General features: G+C 48.6%; 1 protein-coding gene across 6 annotated transcripts in view; it reads left to right on the top strand.

The window, feature by feature from the left end:
- Window positions 1-21,442, top strand: part of LOC140385197 (neurocalcin-delta) — a 382,792-nt gene that overhangs the window by 103,875 nt on the left and 257,475 nt on the right. Inside the window, exon 1 of one of the 6 annotated variants that reach the window (XM_072467087.1) lies at window positions 19,172-19,192. The exons of the other annotated variants lie outside the window; for them this stretch is intronic. The gene's annotated coding sequence lies outside the window, so the exon portion shown is untranslated. Of the gene's footprint in view, window positions 1-19,171; window positions 19,193-21,442 lie in introns of those variants that run through there. 6 annotated transcript variants of the gene reach the window in all.

Genomic DNA, 21,442 nt, shown 5'->3' on the forward strand with positions numbered 1-21,442 from the left:
GGTCCATCCCCCGGGGGGGGGGGCCCTCCGATGGGGTCTGGCCTGCGATCGGGACCCACAAAATCCAACAAAAATTGTGAAAACTGAGCAATTTTCCCTCACGTCCTTTTGAGAAAACCAGAACAATCCTTGTGCTGAGCGTAATGAATTGACGGAGAGCATAGTTAAGAAATTCAGGAATATCTCCCGTCAGCCCGCACACAATTGTCAATCTCAAGAGCGATACTCCCTTTTCTTTGGATCACACCATTTTGCTTTTTACCTGACATAAAGCTGAAAGCCAGTGGGTTTGTAATCAGCTTCCTTGATTTATGGAATCCTAACTGTTCCACGTCATGAACTTGGATTGCCAGCTGCCTGTGATCTGCAAACACATAAAGTGTTTAATGAAAATAAAAGGATGTGGAGTAAAGTTCTATTTCCTTGTGGCAAACGTGGTTTGGGCCCAAATGCTTTAGTTGAACACATGTTGACACCCCATCTGCCGTTCCATTTAACCTTGGTTGAAGGCCCTATATATAAACCATTTCTATTCGGTACTGCATTACCAATGACTGCATTGGTGTGAGATATTAAGGAGAAAAAAGGTGCTGTGGAGCTCAGTGTCTATTGGCTGAGAGCTATATGATCGTTACAGAAACACAGCGAGGAGAAATCTGCTTCTGTGATGCATTAATGAAAGAGGTGAGGAACTGGTGACCTAAACTGTAACAAAACAAGAGCACAAAGTTGAATCCACTACTCAGCTTCACCTATAATAATAATCTTTATTGTCACAAGCAGGCTTACATTAACACACTCCGGCGCCTGTTCGTGTACACTGAGGGAGAATTCAGAATGTCCAATTCACCTAACAGCACATCTTTCGGGACTTGTGGGAGGAAACCGGAGCACCCGGAGGAAACCCACGCAGACACGGGGAGAACGTGCAGACTCCGCACAGACAGTGACCCAAGCCGGGAATCGAACCCGGGATCCTGGCGCTCTGAAGTAACAGTGCTCACCACTGTGCTACCGTGCTGCCAGGGTGGAGGATTGAAAGCTATGTCCTGAAATGACTGTCTGTGAGACGTCGGAATTGGCCCCAAAGTTGATTCTCTGTTAATTTGGTGTGTTTATTTGTTAACTCCTGCGCTGCAATTGTCAAAAGAGAGGAACGTGGGAACAATGTGTTCGGCCCATCCTACGGCAGAAAGTCCGATTCACGATTGAATGTTTAATAAATGCTGGCCGGTGTTGTGAAAACACGCCCTTTCGATGCTGCGGTAGGACACGCATTCTGAGGTTTTGAATGATTGCAGTGTTCAAAGCTGGTGGGCTGGCAGCGCGCCAACCTGCACCGCGCTCGATGGGAATGTTTTGCTGTGAAGCCAAAGTCACTTTGCTGAAGCCTTGTTTTCTAAAATGCCAATCTTCTCGGGGTAAACCTGACTGGCTGGCTCCGTTCTGAGGTGCGCTCTTGCTCGCTCGACACCGCTGCTGGGCACCAATTTGTCCCTTTGAATACTGGTAACAGATCAGGTAAAGCAGAATCCCTGCATTGCTCTGCGCACATTGAATCCAGGAAGGAGTGAAAGGATGCAATATTGTAGGGCTGTTGTTTTTTCACGGTGCAATATTGATTTTGAGTTTTGTGATATTATTAACACTGCGACCATCACACATCATTGCAATGCATTGGGGTTCACTTCATATGTAAACACAGCATGGCGGTGGGATTAAGGTTACGTCAAGAGACCTGGAAAGTTGCTCATTTCTAGCGACAGTCATTGCCTTTTGTAGTTAACAATCTCTTTGTGCCTTATCGGTTCAAAGGAAACCTTAATTTGGAAAGCTTTGAAGCCTAATTCGCAGCTTGTGTCGGCTGCCTTGCTGGGCTGACCATGTAGCATGGTTGCGGAAGTGCTTGAAAAATGTGTCACGTAAACCTGTAGTTGTCATTCTGCCTCGGCACTCTCGACCTAAATTGTCGTTGTGATCATTGATTACTTTGGTCACATTCGGGACAGCATGGTGGCACCGTGGTTAGCACTGCTGCCTCTCAGCGCCAGAGACCCGGGTTCAATTCCAGCCTCGGGTGACTGTCTTTGTGGAGTTTGCACTTTCTCCCTGTCCCAGCGTGGGTTTCCACCGGATACTCCGGTTTCCTCCCACAGTCCAAACATGTACAGGTTAGGTGGATTGGCCATCCTAAATTGCCAAAAACTGCCACTAATTGCCATTAGTGTCCAAAAAGGTTAGGTGAGGTTACTGGGTTGGGGGGGTAGGGTGGAGCTTGGGCCTAGGTAGGGTGCTCTTTCAGAGGGTTGGTGCAGAATCACTGGGCCGAATGGCCTCCTTCTGTACTTTAGGGATTCTATGATTGTCAAAAATAGTATGTGTAACTGAGCTGGATGTGTCAGACTGTGTTGTGAAAGATTCTGCAGCCTTTAGACTGTGTGGAACAGTGGCACAGAGTATAAAATAGGCCATCTAATTTATATAGAAATATGAGGCATCAGAGTAACTTGTTGACAATCACTTGAAATGGCCATAGGCCTTGCATCTAGGTATCAAGAACTCTGGTAACAAAGAGCCTGTCACAAAAGCTTCCTGTGCCTAATCCAACCCAACTTTTCTATGCAGTGTTTACATACAAATTTACAGGGTGGCTTGGTAGCATTCTTCCCCATGTCATTATGACGAGGTGGTGATATATCATAGAATCATAGAATCCATACAGTGCAGAAGGAGGCCATTTGACCCATCGAGTCTGCACCGACCCTCTGAAAGAGCACCCTACCCAGAGTGGTATTGTTACTGGACGAGCAATCCAGAGACCCGATGCTCTGGGATCCGGGTTCGAATCCCACCAGGGCAGACGGCAAAATTTGAATTCAATTAAAATCAGGAACTAAAAGTCTAACGATGGTCGTGAAACCATTATCGATTGTCGTCAAAACGAATCTCCTTAAGAGAAGGAAATCCGCCGACCTTACCTGGTCTGGCCTACATGTGATTCCAGACCCACAGTAATGTGGTTGACTCTTCTGGTGGGTGCACCGTGACATTTATACCGAAGGTGCCAGCGCTGGAGGATTTCGGTCCTATTTTGTTTACAGTGGAGAAGATTTTTCTGCCAAGGGGCGTTCACCACCGTTGAGGAGAAATTCAAAGCAAGGCTCACAAAAAAATATAATTGAAGAACTTGCCGGTCGGCTGTGAGGCAGTGGATAGCACACCACACTTGAGTCAGCATATTGTTGATTTGAATCCCACACTAGAAACCTGGACGGAAACATAATCTGACACTTCAGTGCAATACTGAGTGATTGTTACACTATTGGAATCTTTCACATGGGATAGCCTAAATTCTGGATTCTTCCCAACACGATGAGAGGTTTTATTAGGGATGCTACTCATCCAATCTAAGGTGGAGAACTGAAGACGGCGCAAATACTCTCTGCTGACTTCACTACAGATCACCTGACCTTTGCCAGCAGGGATGTGTTCTCTGATACATAACAGGATTTTAAGGATGGCGAGCGGTCCTTGCTACTACCAACTCTCTGAAGCCCACTGCCACTTAATGCTCACTTGAGTAATGATTCGGAGTGGGTGGGGGTGGGCGGGTGGGGCTTCCTTCTGCCGTTGGAAGGAAGTCCTGCCCGAGAGAGCTGATGGCCAATCAGATGCAGTGGTCAGAAGAGGTACCATAGTGCTCTGCCTGGGACTTAGCCCTGGGACCGCTCTGAAAGTGAGTCCCGAAGGTTTTGGGGTCGCGAGGGTAGGGGATGTCCAAGGGGATTGTGGGGGGGAGGGGGGGGGGGGGGGAGGGGGCGGTGATTTCAGTGTCTGGTAGTAAGTCAGGGGGAGAGGGTGGGTTGGAGCCCAAAGGTCATGGAGGGGACAGTGCCTCAAGTCTGAAGGGGCCTTCAAAATTAGGTTGGGTGGGAAAAGGCCCATCAGTGGCTACTTAAGGGCCTTAACAGGTGAATGGGTGGGCTTCCTGCTCGAGGCCCTGCCCACCCAACCGTGAAATCGAGTCTGAGTCCAGGTGGGACACTGGGTGGAATCCTGTCCATTCAATTTTACACTCCCCCTGTTCTGGGGTCAGGGGGAAGCATAGAAGTCGGTCCATAATCTCTCAAGGTTGACGTAAAAAATCCCATGAGGCTATTTCTTTTTTAGAGTACCCAAGTCATTTTTTCCAATTAAGGGGCAATTTAGCGCAGCCAATCCACCTACGCTGCACATCTTTGGGTCGTGGGGGCGATACCCACGCAGACACGGGAGAATGTGCAAACTCCACACGGACAGTGACCCAGGGCTGGGATCGAACCTGGGACCTCGGCGCCGAGAGGCAGCAATGCTAACCACTGCGCCAACGTGCTGCCCCCATGAGGCTATTTTAAATAAGACTACAGGCGATCTACTGGTGATCTACTTTTTGAAGAAGTATTTTTGTTCAAATCTTTAACATTTTAACATTTTACAAAACAAAATAAAAACATTACACCCCAAAATACAATAAACCCTGTACCCCCCCCCCCCCCCCCCCCCCCCACACACACACAACAGTTGACAGTAACTAGTTCTCCAAAATGAAAAATAAACAAACCCCACCTCATTTGCACCCTTTGGGTAAATTTCAACTTCTCCAGATATAAGAACTCCATTAGACCCCCCCAGCCACACCGAGGCACAGGGTGGAGAAGCTGACCTCCACCCCAACCAAACGTACCTGCGAGCGATCAATGAGGCGAAGGCTAAAACATCTGCCCCCGCTGCCATCTGCAGCTCCGGCAGGTCCGACGCTCCGAGTATGGCCCCCAGGGGACCCGGCTCCAAATCCACACGCAGGATCTCCGACATGGTGCTGAATACCGAGCCCCAAAATTTCTCCAACTTCGAGCAGGACATGATTAGCCGGACCCCTCCCACACCATTCGGAAGTATCCTCTACCCCCTCAAACAGCCACTCATCCTCGACTTCGTCAAATGCGCCCTGTGCACCACCTTCATTGAATCAACCCCAGCCTTGGTTGAGGCATTCACCCTCCCCAGCACCTCACGCCGCAGTCCCTCCTCCAGCGTCATCCCCAACCCCTCCTCTCACTTGACCGTAACCCCCTCAATGGACACCCTATCCGCTTCCAAAATCATCCCCTAAATCACTGAGACGACCCCACCCTCTAACCCCATCACCGACATCACCAACTCTAACAACAAGGGTTCTCCTGGTGTCTTGACAAAAGCTCATCCTTCAACCAACATCCATAAAACAGGATACCTGGTCATTACCAAATTGGTGTTTGTGGGAGCTTGCTGTGCCACGCTTCCTCCATCACAACAGTGACTACACATCAAAAGTATTCCATTGGCTGTGAAGGGCTTTGGGCCCTAAGCTCGCAAACTGATCTACACAAGTGCAAGTCTTTCTAATTAATAAGTAGCTAAACCCAGATATTTTTGATGTTTTAGATTTCTTTTAATAGACTTAAGGCAGGATGCTCCTTTTCCATTCTATTTTTTTCTTGCAGCAGTCTGGAGCGACTAAGACGATGAAAAGTCTGCCCATTGGCAGGGCTGTGCACTCTCAAAAGAACATCGTAAATTGATGCGTTGTCCTGTTATTAAAAGTGTGGGTTTGCATCAGTCTGTGTTCAGCACGCCTACATAATTACAGAAATGAGCACAGGAGCAGTGTTGGAATAGTGCATCGTATGCAGGAGGCCTGGGCATGTTTTAGATCACAAAGATAGTGTTGGGTGAAATGGGCTCTTCAGCCCCTTGCTGGATCAACTTTTCAATACATAGAACCCCTACAGTGCAGAAGGAGGCCACTCGGTCCATTGAATCTGCACTGACCCCCCCAAAAGAGCACCCTACCTAGGTTCACCCCCCCCCCGCCCTAACCCTGAACCCCCACCTAACCTTTGGACACTAAGGTGCAATTTAGCACGGCCAATCCACCTAACCTGCACGTCTTTGGACGGTGGGAGGAAACCGGAGCACCCGGAGGAAACCCACGCAGACACGGAGAGAACGTGGACAGTCCTTTGCCATACATGGGACTTTTATGAATGAGAAAATGTGGGTTTTTCTGCTGCCAAATTACCTCCTTTTACGCTGGAACAATTCTGTGAATGTGTAAAGCTCCACCTTTATTGTCACTATTTCTAAGGTTCTCCAGCAACACCAGCATTTAGTTCGCAATTTTCCGTAGCAATTCCAATCAAATGTTTTACCCTTCCGGGTGAAACGGGTATGCGGGACCTCGAAGAATGACTAGCCCATGAGTCAAACTCAACCACTGAAATATTAGGATTGGCAAAGAAATAGAAATGCAGAGATGCAGGTGAGTCAAATCAGATGCAGAAAGAGGAATAGTTGGATTGGATTGGACGAGAGAAAAAGGAAAATAAAATGGAAATGTTCCCAGTGGGGTTGCAGAGATCACACCTGGGGTATCAGGCACCCCCTCCTCCAAGTAGCAATGCTAACTGTGGAGAGGAGTCAACCCAATCCAGAGGCCGTGACAGCACAGCCCTGGATCCATTCCACCAAACAGCGTGGGGCAGGCAGTCATCCTGCTTGAGCTTCAGAACACGGCGAGTGCCGAGCGTAATGTTCCTTGATTGGGCTGATGTGAACAAAGAACATTTTTGTTTTATAAACAAAGCTATTTATTACTAACACTACATTAACAAATAACTAAAATGTCTAAGATGAATACAGCTGGAAATAAATGTCTTACACTAAGATACAACAGAGCTGCTCTAATCTGCGACTGCTATCAACTCCTTCCAAACCCCTTCTGAAGGAACACATGGTGCATCCGGGTCCTGGGACTCCGTAGTCGCCCCATCTGCAGGTCGGATGCTAGAACCACAACAGTAAAACATAACTTCGAATACACATGCAGATCATAGAATTTACAGTGATGATGAACTATTCATATTATATACAGATGATAGTCGACCTATCATCACACCGGGTGGGCCCAGGATGTTCGTGCAGCATTTGGCACAGGCAGAGGCTGAGTGTATCCAGGGTGCAGGAGAAACCGGGAGGCCTTGCAGCTGGGCTGGGAATGGGAGTGGTGGCTTCAGACTTTGCTGTATTTCTGCTCCTGTCTGCCTGTTGTACAGGCTCCTTACCCTGGCCTGGCAACTCTGCTTTACGTTCACCAGCAAATAGCCCCAAAGTCGGAGAAGTGGGGTTGTGTGTGTGGGAGAGGGGTGGGGGGTGGGTGCAAGGTGGATTGGGAGATGTGTGTGTGAGGAAATGATGTTTAGGGGCGAGGGATGATTACAATGTGTGTGGGGGTTGCCGCTGCCTGGCACTTGTGTGGCGCAAATGTTAATTCATGCTGCACAACCTAGATTTGCAGCATTTCTGCTGGTCCGTCAATCATCCCGGTCTATACTGAGTCTCCCCCGGCACTGCGCAGGTGCACATGGGGGTCGGGCTTTGATTAGAGATTTGGTGACTTGTCGTCCTGCGGAAGAGACATTTGCAGGTTTTCTCTCCTGTTGGGGAATGGTCATCTCCTGGAAGAGGTGAGGAGCCTGTGGTCTCGGGGGTTGTTACATATCAGTGGCCTGACAGTCATTATCTCCCAAGGGTGCTTCTAGATCTTCAGTGTTGGTTATTCGAAGCACCTCTGCATTAGGTCCTTGTTTTGACTATGGTGTCGGGTGCAGAGACGGCACTGGGTACCCGGGCATGCTTCTCAACATTTCTACCATTGTCCCCCACCTCCTCCTCCTCCTCCTCGGTTCCATCTTCACCTGAGACTCTTCCTCCTCCTCCTCCTCCGCATCATCCTCCTCCCCCACATCCTCCTCCTCCTCCAATGTGTGGCCTTCTTAACTAGGCTCTGGGTCCTACACTTGTTCGCTGCATCATATTGTGCAGCATGTAGCAGGCCACCACTATTCTTGATACTCTGCCAGGTGAGTATTGCAGCGCACCCCTTAGTGGTCTGGGCATTGGAAACACAATTTGAAAATGGCAAGAGCCTGCTCGATGATGATGGTGACTGGCGTTATGACCCGGCCCTGGCACGGTTTCCAGTTGGCGCAATGGAGTAAGCAGCTACCTCTGCAACGGGTAAACGTTGTTGCCCCGTAGCCAGTCACAGACCTGGGATATAGGCTGTAAAAGCTGTGGCAGGCTGGGCTTTCTCAACATGAATGAGTCATGGCAGCTTCCAGGGAATCTTGTACTGCCATGGAGGAAAACCTTATTCTGGTCGGACATAAGCTGCATGTTGATGGAGTACAGAGATGATCTGTTTGTATGACTGTGTGCCTCCTGCGATGTTGCTTTGATGGTGATGTGTGTGCAATCTCTTTCATCTTGCGCTTGTGGGAAAGCTGCCATTGACATGAACGCGATTGCTCTTTGACTCTGAGCTCCACATCTGTCGGGAATTTCATGTGCTCCCCTACCCTGAAAACAGGGCATTAGTGACTGCTGCTTCCCTACCCCAGGAAAGAGGGTATTAGTGACTGCTGCTCCCACTACTTTGGCAATGAGGGTGTCAGTGACTGTACCAAGCTGCATGAAAGTTGAGGACCACGGTGACTGTGACTGCTATTGGAAGGGCCTGTGCACCAGTTGTTTGAGGCATGAGGCCTACCTCCAACAGGACACAGATTTCTCTTTCCACACCCCACACATCCTAAGCCTTCACCGACACTGCTTCTCATTCATGTCCAGGATGCTGAACATGTTCCTGTACAGCCTTCGTTCAGGGTACCATCTCGCCCTCCTCCTCTTTATTGGTCTGTCTTTGAGCTTTGCCACCTCATGCCTGGGTACCCTGGCTTTAGACGACACGTGTGAAGGTCCTGCAGCTATTTCAGCATGTCCTCTTCCTTCGTGGCCTACACACTGCTAACCCAGCGAGACTGACAGTCTGTAGTGTCACCGACTTGCTAAAAAAGTCAGGAATAATGAGCAGGAGGCCGTGTGGATGAGCCTTTTGGTCTTTCACAGCCACCTCACTCCCTGTTCCCCAAGGGCAAACGCCTGAATCTCTGAGGGAGGTTCAGTTTGGCAGCTGCTGCTACACTCAGCTCATTATAAAGCTGAGAATCATTGACCTCTGTCCTTCAGACCCCATCATGTCTCCAGCACCAAGTCGTGTAACACATATACTCCGAGTTCTGGAAGTTTTGAGGGAGCAAATCACTACTTCCAGGTCTGTCTTATCTGTTTAAGTGGCCTGGCTGATAATTCCTAAGTGCCGCAGTTGCAGTTTACACCCCAGTCCCTCTCACAAAGCTGTCACTACTGGAAACGTTGAGAATTAGTGTGGGGCTTCCAGATCCAGAACCCGCCCTCCATCTTCAACCCTTTACAGAGTCTCCCCGACTCCCTGAAAATCCAGGCCATGATTTGGAGTTTTAAAAATATTTTGATGCCAGGATGTGGGTGGCACTGATGAGCATTTATTGCCCATTCCCGAGGGCTACCAGGGTCACTCACCTTTGACTATATAACATTTTGCTGCCAACTCCCCTGAGTTTAAGCCAAATGCACACTATACATGACGGTTTGATATAGATGGGCGGAATGGGAAAGATTACATGAATCACCCATCTGCACTTGGCCTGGGCTTTTGTAGTTTAGGTAAGATGCCCAGATGTTTTGATCATTTTCTCATTTGTTTCTTTGACGTTTCTATTTCATTGGGGTTGGGTTCGGCCAGTTTGAGTCTCCATCGATCACTGATTGGTCTTCGGGAAAATGGGCAATAATGGAACCCGCAACTGAATTCGCCCAGTGCTCAAATTCCTTTCCATTGACTTCGCTGGGAACAACCAGGCACCTGATGTAGAAAACTCCCACTAATTGCGACTTTAATTCTATAAATCGGACCGATTTGCCCTTTCCTTTGGAGACCACAGACTCTCTGTTATTCATAATGTCTTTGATTGACGGTCTGTGTGACATTGGAAATATTGGAAGCAGATTTACATGTTTTCAGGGATCGAACTGATTAGCGGAACACCCAGCGAACTGTATCCCAATGTGTCCTGAGTCAGCACCTGCAGGAGAGCAATAATGCACAAAGGGAACATGGATAGTCAAGACACTTTTTCACAGAGTGGAAAAGTCAATTACCAGTGATCATAAGTTTAAGGTGCGAGGGGGAAATGTTTAGAGGAGATGTCTTGAGGGAAGTTTTTTTTACACAGAGGGTGGTGAGTGCCTGGAACGCACTCACCGGAGGAAGCGATGGAAGCAGATACGATAGCGATGTTTAAGAGGCATCTTGACGAATACATGAATAGGATGGGAATAGAGGGATACGGACTCCGGAAGTGCAGAAGGTTTTAGTTTAGACAGGACAGGGCTAAAGAGCTGGCTTTTAAAGCAGACCAAGGCAGGCCAGCAGCAGGGTTCAATTCCCGTACCAGCCTCCCCGAACAGGTGCCGGAATGTGGCGACGAGGGGCTTTTCACAGTAACTTCGTTTTAACCCTACTTGTGACAATAAGCGATTTTCATTTCATGATTGGCGCAGGCTTGGAGGGCCGAAGGGCCCGATCCTGTGCTGTACTGTTCTTTGAATAAAGGAAAAACGTATTGTTGCTTTCTTTTTGGTGGGCTGACTGCTTGGTGCTAAGAAATATACTTTACCATCCTAGTTTGAGCTACAGTTGGTGAACAATTATGAAACCGAGAACTTCCCGAGAAGATCTGTGATTTAAAAAGAAGTCCAGATGGTACTGGATCAAAAATGTAAGCTTCTTGCTCAAAGTAATGAATGGATTAATGTGGGGCAGTGGTGTAGTAGCTTTATAAACGTAGTTTGTTTTATCTTCTGTGAAGGGTGGTTAGACCAGGACTTAGTCATGAGAAAGTGAGGACTGCATTCTCTGTCAACTGATGTACCTCAAAATGGCAGCCTACATTGGGGTTACCGCGGAGGAGAATATGGATGGAGGATATGACAGTAAATTAAATCCAAAAGGAAAACTAGAAAACACATTTGTAGTGATGGGCTATGTGGAACAAAGGTCTAAGCATTAATATCATGATTTAACAAACTAATTTTTCGAAGCTGTGATATGGTGACAAGTTCTGGTGGGTGGCAAGAATGTAGGAGAGATCGCTTCTCGGCCTTTTGGCTCAGATCTGGTATGTCTCCCTTGTGGGGACCATGAATTGGTTTGAATTTGAACTGGTTTTTGGAGCAGGCAAGGGGCTGGATTAGGGGTTCGCCCCTGACCACACTCTGAGCCCTGGCTTTGTAACTCTGATAAAGTAATAAAAAAAGAAAAAAAGAATGTAGGAGAGAGACATGCTTGGAAAGAGCGTAGGATCACCAGTACATGGTGTTCTGGAGTGATAGGTGTTCAGGTAAGCCCTTCAGGGACAGGTAGAGGAACACGTTATGCCCCTTTCTAACATCAGTGGTAAACCAGCAATATAAGTGGCTCAAAATCATGCTATCGACCAAACAGAATTTTCATTCCCTGTCTCGGATATAAAGAACTAAAAGTGGTAAATACAGAGAAACTGTTTCTGCAATATGTAGACGTGTCCAGCTACAAATATAGTTCAGCTATGTCCATGCTATCCCCTATACCCAGCTAGGTACAAGGTAAAGTCAATGGCCCAACTAGCTGTGCCACAAATGCAGCCTTGGAGTCACCAGTCAGATGGAAACTTTGATCACATGAAGTAGTGTTCAATCACGGAGGCAATCTTCAACGCCAGTGCATGCAAACAAAACTGTCGGGCTTGCCACCTGTTTTCCACCAATGATGAGCTGAATCCCCGGCATTTCTGCACGAAGGTGTTCAAGTCATGAGAATCTCGTGCATGTACGGTTCACCATGGACGTATCATTCGTCACATTGTAGCTTTTTTGTTTCTTCCTTCATGGGATGTGGGCACTGCTGGCAAGGCCAGCATGTGTTGCTCATCCCTGATTGTCCTTGAAGTTGGCGGCTTTAGACCATTTCAGAGGGAAGTTAAGAGTCAACCATATTGCTGTGGGTCTGGAGTCACATGTAGGCCAGACAGGGTAAGGATGGCAGATTTCGCTCCCTGAAGGGACATCAATGAACCAGATGGGTCTTTATGACAATCAATGGCAGCACGGTAGCATTGTGGATAGCACAATTGCTTCATAGCTCCAGGGTCCCAGGTTCGATTCCCGGCTTGGGTCACTGTCTGTGCGGAGTCTGCACATCCTCCCCGTGTGTGCGTGGGTTTCCTCCGGGTGCTCCGGTTTCCTCCTACAGTCCATAAATGTGCAGGTTAGGTGGATTGGCCATGATAAATTGCCCTTAGTGTCCAAAATTGCCCTTAGTGTTGGGTGGGGTTATGGGGATAGGGTGGAGGTATTGACCTTGGGTAGGGTGCTCTTTCCAAGAGCCGGTGCAGACTCGATGGGCCGAATGGCCTCCTTCTGCACTGTAAATTCTATGATAATCTATGATGATAGTCGTAACGGTCACCATGACTGAGAAGATCTTCAAATTCCAGATTTATTAACTGGTCCACCAGCTGGTGGGATTTGAACCCATATCCCAACAGGGCATTAACCTGGGTCTCTGGATGACAGAATCACTGCGCCACAGAAGGTGGCAAGGCGGTCACTATTCCTGATTTGGGGGCTGCATAAAGGTCAGGCTCTTCTGTAATACAAAGCCAGGGAAAGGAATACCAACTCTTCAAGTTAACCCAAGCTGAAAGGCAAGCATTGCAACACAAAGCGATGCCTGTAGTTTTCCAGGCAGAAAGGCAAAAATCTCCGAAGTTTTACTGGCGTTTTCCCAGATTGAGGAAGACCGGTGTAGGAATATACTGGGGTTGTTTTCACTGGAGCAGAGAAGACTGAGGGGCGACCTGATCGAGGTGTACAAGATTATGAGGGGCATGGACAGGGTGGATAAGGGGCAGCTGTTCCCCTTCATTGAAGGGTCAGTTACGAGGGGTCACAAATTCAAGGTGAGGGGCAGGAGATTTATGGGGGATTTGAGGAACGCCATTTTGACCCAGAGGGTGGCGACGGTCTGGAATGCACTGCCTGGGAGGGTGGTAGAGGCGGGTTGCCTCACATCCTTTAAAAAGTTCCTGGATGAGCACTTGGCTAGTCATAACATTCAAGGCGATGGGCCAAGTGCTGGCAAATGGGATTAGGCAGGCAGGTCAGGTGTCTTTCACGCGTTGGTGCAGATTTGATGGGCCGAATGGCCTCTTCCGCATTGTATTATTCTGTGATTCTGTGATCAGGTGTCTGCTGGTTTTGATAGGACACGGGGGAGCTTTTGACATTTTTATGGTGGGAGATCAGGGAAAGGGCCATGTCCTTGAAGCCTCTTTGGGGTTCTAAGGTGGCTTTGAAACCATTAGCAAGCTGGTGTAGAGCCTATTTCCTCATGTGAGGCAACATTGCTATTCAAATGTTGGACCTATCACAAAGCGTTAATCAACTAGCCTGTGGCAAAACCTCTTGGTGTAGCTCAACTCAGTAAGGTGGCATTGTTTTCCGAAGCTGTGTGCACTGACAGTCACTGAGGACTCGAATCAAAAGTGAATGATTAACTAAAAGAATGTTGTACCCCTCTAACTGACATTTACAGTAACTAAGTAACATCTCACTACTGAAGAAAATAATTGGGTTGACCTTAAAGGGACGGCATAGTAACCATTGACGCAAAGTAATTAAGTTGAGCCCACACTGGGCTGGTGGAGATACGCTTGGAGGAGGAAGGCACAGCAATGAAATGATTGGTTGATAGGACTTGTATTTAGATCCAATATAAAAAATACCGAGAACCATAGTGAAAGAAAATCTTGTTGAAATCAAGTGCAGCTTGAAAAGGAATAAAGAATGTTCACTGATCGAAAGGGGAGTTTTCAGCTAGGTTGAGGTTCCTAGAATTGGCTGCTCGAAGTACTGCTTCATGTCAGCTCACGTCAGGACCAATGACAAGTTTATTCCACAGCAGGTGAGATGCAGCAACAATAAAAAACGTTGTAAAATCATTGGTATCTTTGGGAAAAGCAATTTAAAAGCAAACAGCTTATGTGTGTTCACCACGCCAGTTGTCAGGCGATCATTCTTAAACATGTTAAGGTTGATGGGCAAACACTTTGTTCGACAAACTCTGCCACTGCATTTTAAGAATAATTATTGTGTGACTTATCAGCCTAAAACTGAGCAGTTCGCTTGAGATGTCGAATTGAGCCCAAAGTCATTTTAAATGGGATCTGTCTTTATGCAAAATGTTTGCAAAGCCTTTCCGAAATTGTTTCTGAACACGCCAGGGAGGTGACATACATTGCAGGAAACCCATTGTCACATCTACACGTTTTTAAAAACATTTTTCCAATGAAGGGGCAATTTGGCGTGGCCAATCCACCTACCCTGCACATCTTGTGGGAGTGAGACCAAAGCAGACACAGGGAGAATGTGCAAACTCCAGACGGACAGTGACCCGGGGCTGGGATCGAACCTGAGTCCACGGCGCCGTGAGGCAGCGGTGCTAACCACTGCGCTGCCGTGCTGCCCCCTTATACGTTAAGTCATGTACGAAGTCTTACAACACCAGGTTAAAGTCCAACAGGTTTGTTTCGATGTCACTAGCTTTCGGAGCGCTGCTCCTTCCTCAGGTGAATGAAGAGGTCTGTTCCAGAAACACATATATAGACAAATTCAAAGATGCCAAACAATGCTTGGAATGCGAGCATTAGCAGGTGATTAAATCTTTACAGATCCAGAGATGGGGTAACCCCAGGTTAAAGAGGTGTGAATTGTACCAAGCCAGGACAGTTGGTAGGATTTCACAGGCCAGATGGTGGGGGATGAATGTAATGCGACATGAATCCCAGGTCCCGGTTGAGGCCGCACTCATGTGTGCGGAACTTGGCTATAAGTTTCTGCTCGGCGATTCTGCGTTGTCGCGGGTCCTGAAGGCCGCCTTGGAGAACGCTTACCCGGAGATCAGAGGCTGAATGCCCTTGACTGCTGAAGTGTTCCCCGACTGGAAGGGAACATTCCTGCCTGGTGATTGTTGCGCGATGTCCGTTCATTCGTTGTCGCAGCGTCTGCATGGTCTCGCCAATGTACCACGCTTCGGGACATCCTTTCCTGCAGCGTATGAGGTAGACAATGTTGGCCGAGTCGCACGAGTATGTACCGCGTACCTGGTGGGTGGTGTTCTCACGTGTAATAGTGGTATCCATGTCGATGATCTGGCACGTCTTGCAGAGATTGCCATGACAGGGTTGTGTGGTGTCGTGGTCACTGTTCTGAAGACTGGGTAGTTTGCTGCAAACAATGGTTCGTTTGAGGTTGCGCGGTTGTTTGAAGGCAAGTAGTGGGGGTGTGGGGATGACCTTGGCAAGATGTTCATCGTCATCAATGACGTGTTGAAGGCTGTGAAGAAGATGACGTAGTTTCTCCGCTCCAGGGAAGTACTGGACGACGAAGGGTATTCTGTCGGTTGTGTCCCATGTTTGTCTTCTGAGGAGGTCGGTCCGGTTTTTCGCTGTGGCGCGTTGGAACTGTCGATCGATGAGTCGAGTGCCATATCCCATTCGTACGAGGGCATCTTTCAACTTCTGTAGATGTCTGTTACGCTCCTCCTCGTCTGAGCAGATCCTGTGTATACGGAGCGCTTGTCCATAGGGGATGGCTTCTTTAATGTGTTTAGGGTGGAAGCTGGAGAAGTGGAGCATCATGAGGTTATCCGTAGGTTTGCGGTAAAGCGAAGTGCTGAGGTGACCGTCCTTGATGGAGACGAGTGTGTCCAAGAATGCAACTGATTTTGGAGAGTAGTCCATGGTGAGTCTGATGGGATGGAACTTATTAATGTAATCGTGTAGTCGTTTCAGTGATTCTTCGCCGTGGGTCCAAAGGAAAAAAATGTCATCGATGTATCTGGTGTATAACATCGGTTGAAGGTCCTGTGCGGTGAGTAGGTCCTGTTCAAACTTGTGCATGAAGATGTTGGCGTATTGGGGTGCGAATTTGGCCCCCATGGCTGTTCCGTGCGTCTGGATGAAGAACTTGTTGTCGAAGGTGAAGACGCTGTGATCCAGAATGAAGCGGATGAGTTGCAGAATTGCGTCTGGAGATTGGCAGTTGTCGGTGTTGAGTACTGAGGCTGTTGCAGCAATGCCGTCGTCATGGGGGATGCTGGTGTAGAGTGCCGAGACGTCCATTGTGACGAGGAATGTTCCTGGTTCAACTGGTCCATGGGTGCTGAGTTTCTGTAGGAAGTCCGTCGTGTCGCGACAGAAGCTGGGTGTACCTTGTACGATGGGTTTCAAGATGCCCTCGATGTAGCCAGAGAGGTTCTCACACAGGGTCCCATTGCCTGAAACGATAGGGCGGCCTGGTGTGTTGCCCTTATGTATTTTCGGGAGGCAGTAGAGATCTCCAATGCGGGGAGTACGTGGGATGAGAGCACGTAGGGTGCTCTGAAGATCTGGATCCAAGGTCTTGATCAGTCTGTTAAGTTGGCGGATGTGTTCCTTGGTCGGATCTGCGGGTAACTGTCTGTAGTGTTCTTGGTTGTTCAGTTGTCGGTATACTTCTTTGCAGTAGTCCGTTCTGTTCAGTACGACAGTGGCCCCCCCCTTGTCTGCTGGTTTGATGACGATGCTGTGGTTGGTCTTGAGAGCGCGGATGGCATTGCGTTGTGCTTGGGTGACGTTCGGGGCTGTCTTGTGAATGCGACTGATGAATCTGGCATTGACGCGACTCCTGACGGCTTGAGCATACATGTCGAGTCTAAGGCAGCGGCCTTCCGGAGGGGTCCAATTCGACTCTTTCCTCTTCGGTTGCCGCACCGCAGATCTCTCGGTCTGCTGTTCCGGTTCATTGGTAGTCTGCTTGGGTTCGCTGTTGGCTCTTGGGGTCTGTGGAAGAATTCCCGGAGCCTCATTCGCCTGATGAATTCCTCCGTGTCTGCCGCGAGACTGATGGGGTCCATTTTGGTGGTGGTGCAGAAATTAAGCCCTCTGCTGAGGACTTCGATTTCGTCTGGTTGAAGGGTGTAGTCTGACAAGTTGACAATAGATTTCCCTGTATTGTTTTCTACTGTGACACCGGGGGTGGCTTGGTTGCTGCCGGTGGTGATGCCAAGTTTCTCAAGCTTTCTGTTCTTGGTATGCATATAGGTGGCATAGTATTGTTGTCTCATCTGTTTGGCGGTGTTCCGCAGCTGGTCTGCTGCATCCTGAGCGCAAGTTGAGAATATGGCCTCTATCTTGGTTTCCAGGTTGCGTCGTCTGCTGTAGAGCTGGTGTACGAGGTGGTTGAGGAGTGTGAGAGAGGTGCGACGGCAGAGTCTCTCAGCGAAGTCTGTGTTGTAGGTCGACTTGAGTGGGTTTGTGATCTGTAGCCCTTTCGGGATCTTGTCTGCTTTCTTGCATCTTTGTAGAAACTTAATGTCAGTGTCTATATGCGCGATCTTCCTGGAGATCCTCTCCACTTTGAGCCGGCAGTTTGCGGTGTCGTTGGTAGCCATGATGTGGAGATGCCGGCGTTGGACTGGGGTGAGCACAGTACGAAGTCTTACAACACCAGGTTAAAGTCCAACAGGTTTGTTTCGATGTCACTAGCTTTCGGAGCGCTGCTCCTTCCTCAGCCATGGGGACCAAATTCGCACCCCAATACGCCAACATCTTCATGCACAAGTTTGAACAGGACCTACTCACCGCACAGGACCTTCAACCGATGTTATACACCAGATACATCGATGACATTTTTTCCTTTGGACCCACGGCGAAGAATCACTGAAACAACTACATGATGACATTAATAAGTTCCATCCAACCATCAGACTCACCATGGACTACTCTCCAAAATCAGTTGCATTCTTGGACACACTCGTCTCCATCAAGGACGGTCACCTCAGCACTTCGCTTTACCGCAAACCTACAGATAACCTCATGATGCTCCACTTCTCCAGCTTCCACCCTAAACACATTAAAGAAGCCATCCCCTATGGACAAGCGCTCCATATACACAGGATCTGCTCAGACGAGGAGGAGCGTAACAAACATCTACAGACGTTGAAAGATGCCCTCGTACGAATGGGATATGGCACTCGACTCATCGATCGACAGTTCCAACGCGCCACAGCGAAAAACCGGACCAACCTCCTCAGAGGACAAACATGGGACACAACCGACAGAATACCCTTCGTCGTCCAGTACTTCCCCGGAGCGGAGAAACTACGTCATCTTCTTCACAGCCTTCAACACGTCATTGATGACGATGAACATCTTGCCAAGGTCATCCCCACACCCCCACTACTTGCCTTCAAACAACCGCGCAACCTCAAACGAACCATTGTTTGCAGCAAACTACCCAGTCTTCAGAACAGTGACCACGACACCACACAACCCTGTCATGGCAATCTCTGCAAGACGTGCCAGATCATCGACATGGATACCACTATTACACGTAAGAACACCACCCACCAGGTACGCGGTACATACTCGTGCGACTCGGCCAACGTTGTCTACCTCATACGCTGCAGGAAAGGATGTCCCGAAGCGTGGTACATTGGCGAGACCATGCAGACGCTGCGACAACGAATGAACGGACATCGCGCAACAATCACCAGGCAGGAATGTTCCCTTCCAGTCGGGGAACACTTCAGCAGTCAAGGGCATTCAGCCTCTGATCTCCGGGTAAGCGTTCTCCAAAGCGGCCTTCAGGACCCGCGACAACGCAGAATCGCCGAGCAGAAACTTATAGCCAAGTTCCGCACACATGAGTGCGGCCTCAACCGGGACCTGGGATTCATGTCGCATTACATTCATCCCCCACCATCTGGCCTGCGAAATCCTACCAACTGTCCTGGCTTGGTACAATTCACACCTCTTTAACCTGGGGTTACCCCATCTCTGGATCTGTAAAGATTTAATCACCTGCTAATGCTCGCATTCCAAGCATTGTTTGGCATCTTTGAATTTGTCTATATATGTGTTTCTGGAACAGACCTCTTCATTCACCTGAGGAAGGAGCAGCGCTCCGAAAGCTAGTGACATCGAAACAAACCTGTTGGACTTTAACCTGGTGTTGTAAGACTTCGTACTGTGCTCACCCCAGTCCAACGCCGGCATCTCCACATCACGTTAAGTCATGGCAGTAACCATGTACATCTCTTCTCCTTTCTCAGAGGCTCCTAGATACTGCTTCAAATTAAGATTAAAATCAGGTATGTGCATGGAAATAATTGTTTCACGTTTACAGACTGCCTGTTTTTAACACTACCATTGTGTTATGGAAGAACTTTACCCAATGACAAGCCTCCGAGAAGTGGGGATGGGACAAAACTGACAATTTGTGTATCCTGAATGGTGCGCTGCAGCTTTGCATAGTTTTTATTCTGCTGCGTTTCCTTTCTTGTACATTTTCTTTGCAAAGAACTGCATTTTAAATGAAGCACAACCTAAGTAGTATGAAATATGAATGACAAATGTACCCTGGACTGGATTTCTCTCTTTGACCGCAATTTGCCTTCTCAATTTGTTCACTTTGAGGTGTTTCGGGTTTTTTTTGAGAATGAACTGGTTAATTCTGCGCGAGGTTCTGTTCTGCTTGATTGGTGGTGCTGTGCAAGGAGAAGAGAGTCCCAGGGAGAGAGAATATCAATGTATGGAGCTGCCCAGAACTCTCACGAAGCTGTGGGAGAGCACGGTGTTGCGATCCAGGTTACTTTGTAACATTCTCCCAGCCAAATACCTTCCCAGCAAATTGAAATGTATGAAAAAAAGGATGAATGCTTTTTTTCTAGAATGCTGTAATTTTCACATTCCTATCTCTCATATTAACAATGTGGTACTCACTCTTAACACCTTATCACAAACATCTTCTTAATGTGCATTAAAACTGTAATACTGCTGTGGTCACATTGATAACATTTTAATAACCTTGCTATATTTTTGATTTTTTTTTTAATCCCTGTTCCGCCAATGTAGCGATGAGTCATATATCTGCTGGCGAGAGGAGAGCACAATTTTGTACTTCAATCAAAGACAGAAAGTCCTGAAAGTAAAACATTTTCAACATATATTGTACACTTGAACATTCAAAATTAACATCAGGTAAATATGAATTAACAGGCAAACTTGGTCAAACACACCACACTGCACAGTAAATGGTAAATGCAACTTAGACAGATCCCCTGGATTTCTCAGCAACCCAACGAGACATCAGTGACCATTGTGAGGTACAAAATCACGTTAACTCGGTCTTCTGCGTGAGGAATTTCACCTCTTCACTTTCGAAGATCTAGTCACTGAATGCGCTCAAAAGCCACTCTGGCGCAGACTGCTTCAATGACTGCTCACCTTCTGTTGTTAAATCTCTCTTCCTGAGACTGCGTACCAGGGGATTCGGAAGTTGAGTTCCCGCCTCTAATTACCGGCATATTTCCAACTCTTTTGGAGGCTGCTACCTACACAAATCTGGCACTACCCCTGGGTTTCTCTGAACTCCTGCCTTGCGACTACACTGAGCTATAAATGACTTCCAGTGTATCTCTGGGGCTCCAAACTGCCTGGCACAGAACCTTTTGCTATCTTCTCAGCTTCCACATTTTTTTTTAGCTCTAACTGTCTGGAGCCTGCAAGTAACTTTTGGGATTTTCTGTGGAGCTGCAAACCACACTAGGTCCAAACTGCAACCAACACTATTTCCCAGAAAATGCACAAATAAACCAGAAAACCTCCTTAAGCTCCACTTATCTCGATGACAATGTGGCCTTTCAGGATTCACTGAATGCTTTGAAATTAATTCTGTTCAAATTGCCAAACCAAACATCTCTCTGAACTACACTTCTTTGCAAGCAGTATGGACACCACAGGCGGGATTCTCCCCTAACCGGCGGGGCGGGCCGTACCGGCGCCGAGGAGTGCAAGTGAATCCTCCGCACCTTCAGGGGCTAGGCCGGCGCCGGCGGGGTTAGCCGCGCCAGCCGGCGGCGAAGGGCCTCCAGCAGCCGGCGCGAGTTGGCGCATGCGCGGGAGCGTCAACGTGTGCTGGCGTCATCCCAGCGCATGCGCAGGGGGGTTCTCCTCCACGCCGGCCCTGGCGGACCGTTACACCAGCCGGTGCGGAGGGAAAGAGTGCCCCCTCGGCACAAGCCCGCCCGCGGATCGGTGGGCCCCGATCGCGGGCCAGGCCACCGTGGAACCCCCCATGGGGCCAGATCCTCCCGCGCCCCCCAAGGACTTGCAGGCCACCCGCAGAGCCAGGTTCCACCAATACAGACCTGGTGTAATATTTGCCGCCGGGACCCGCCGAAAACTGGTAGCCACTTGGCCCATCGCAGGCCGGAGAATTGCCGAGGGGGCCGCTGCCAACGGCCCCCGAATGGCGCGGCGCGATTCCCGCCCCCGCCGAAAAACCTGCGCCGGAGAATCCGGCAGTCGGCATTGGGGCGGGATTCACGCTGCCCCCCGGC

The sequence above is a fragment of the Scyliorhinus torazame genome, chromosome 11 (assembly GCF_047496885.1).
Source record: "Scyliorhinus torazame isolate Kashiwa2021f chromosome 11, sScyTor2.1, whole genome shotgun sequence".
Taxonomy (NCBI): Eukaryota; Metazoa; Chordata; class Chondrichthyes; order Carcharhiniformes; family Scyliorhinidae; genus Scyliorhinus; species Scyliorhinus torazame.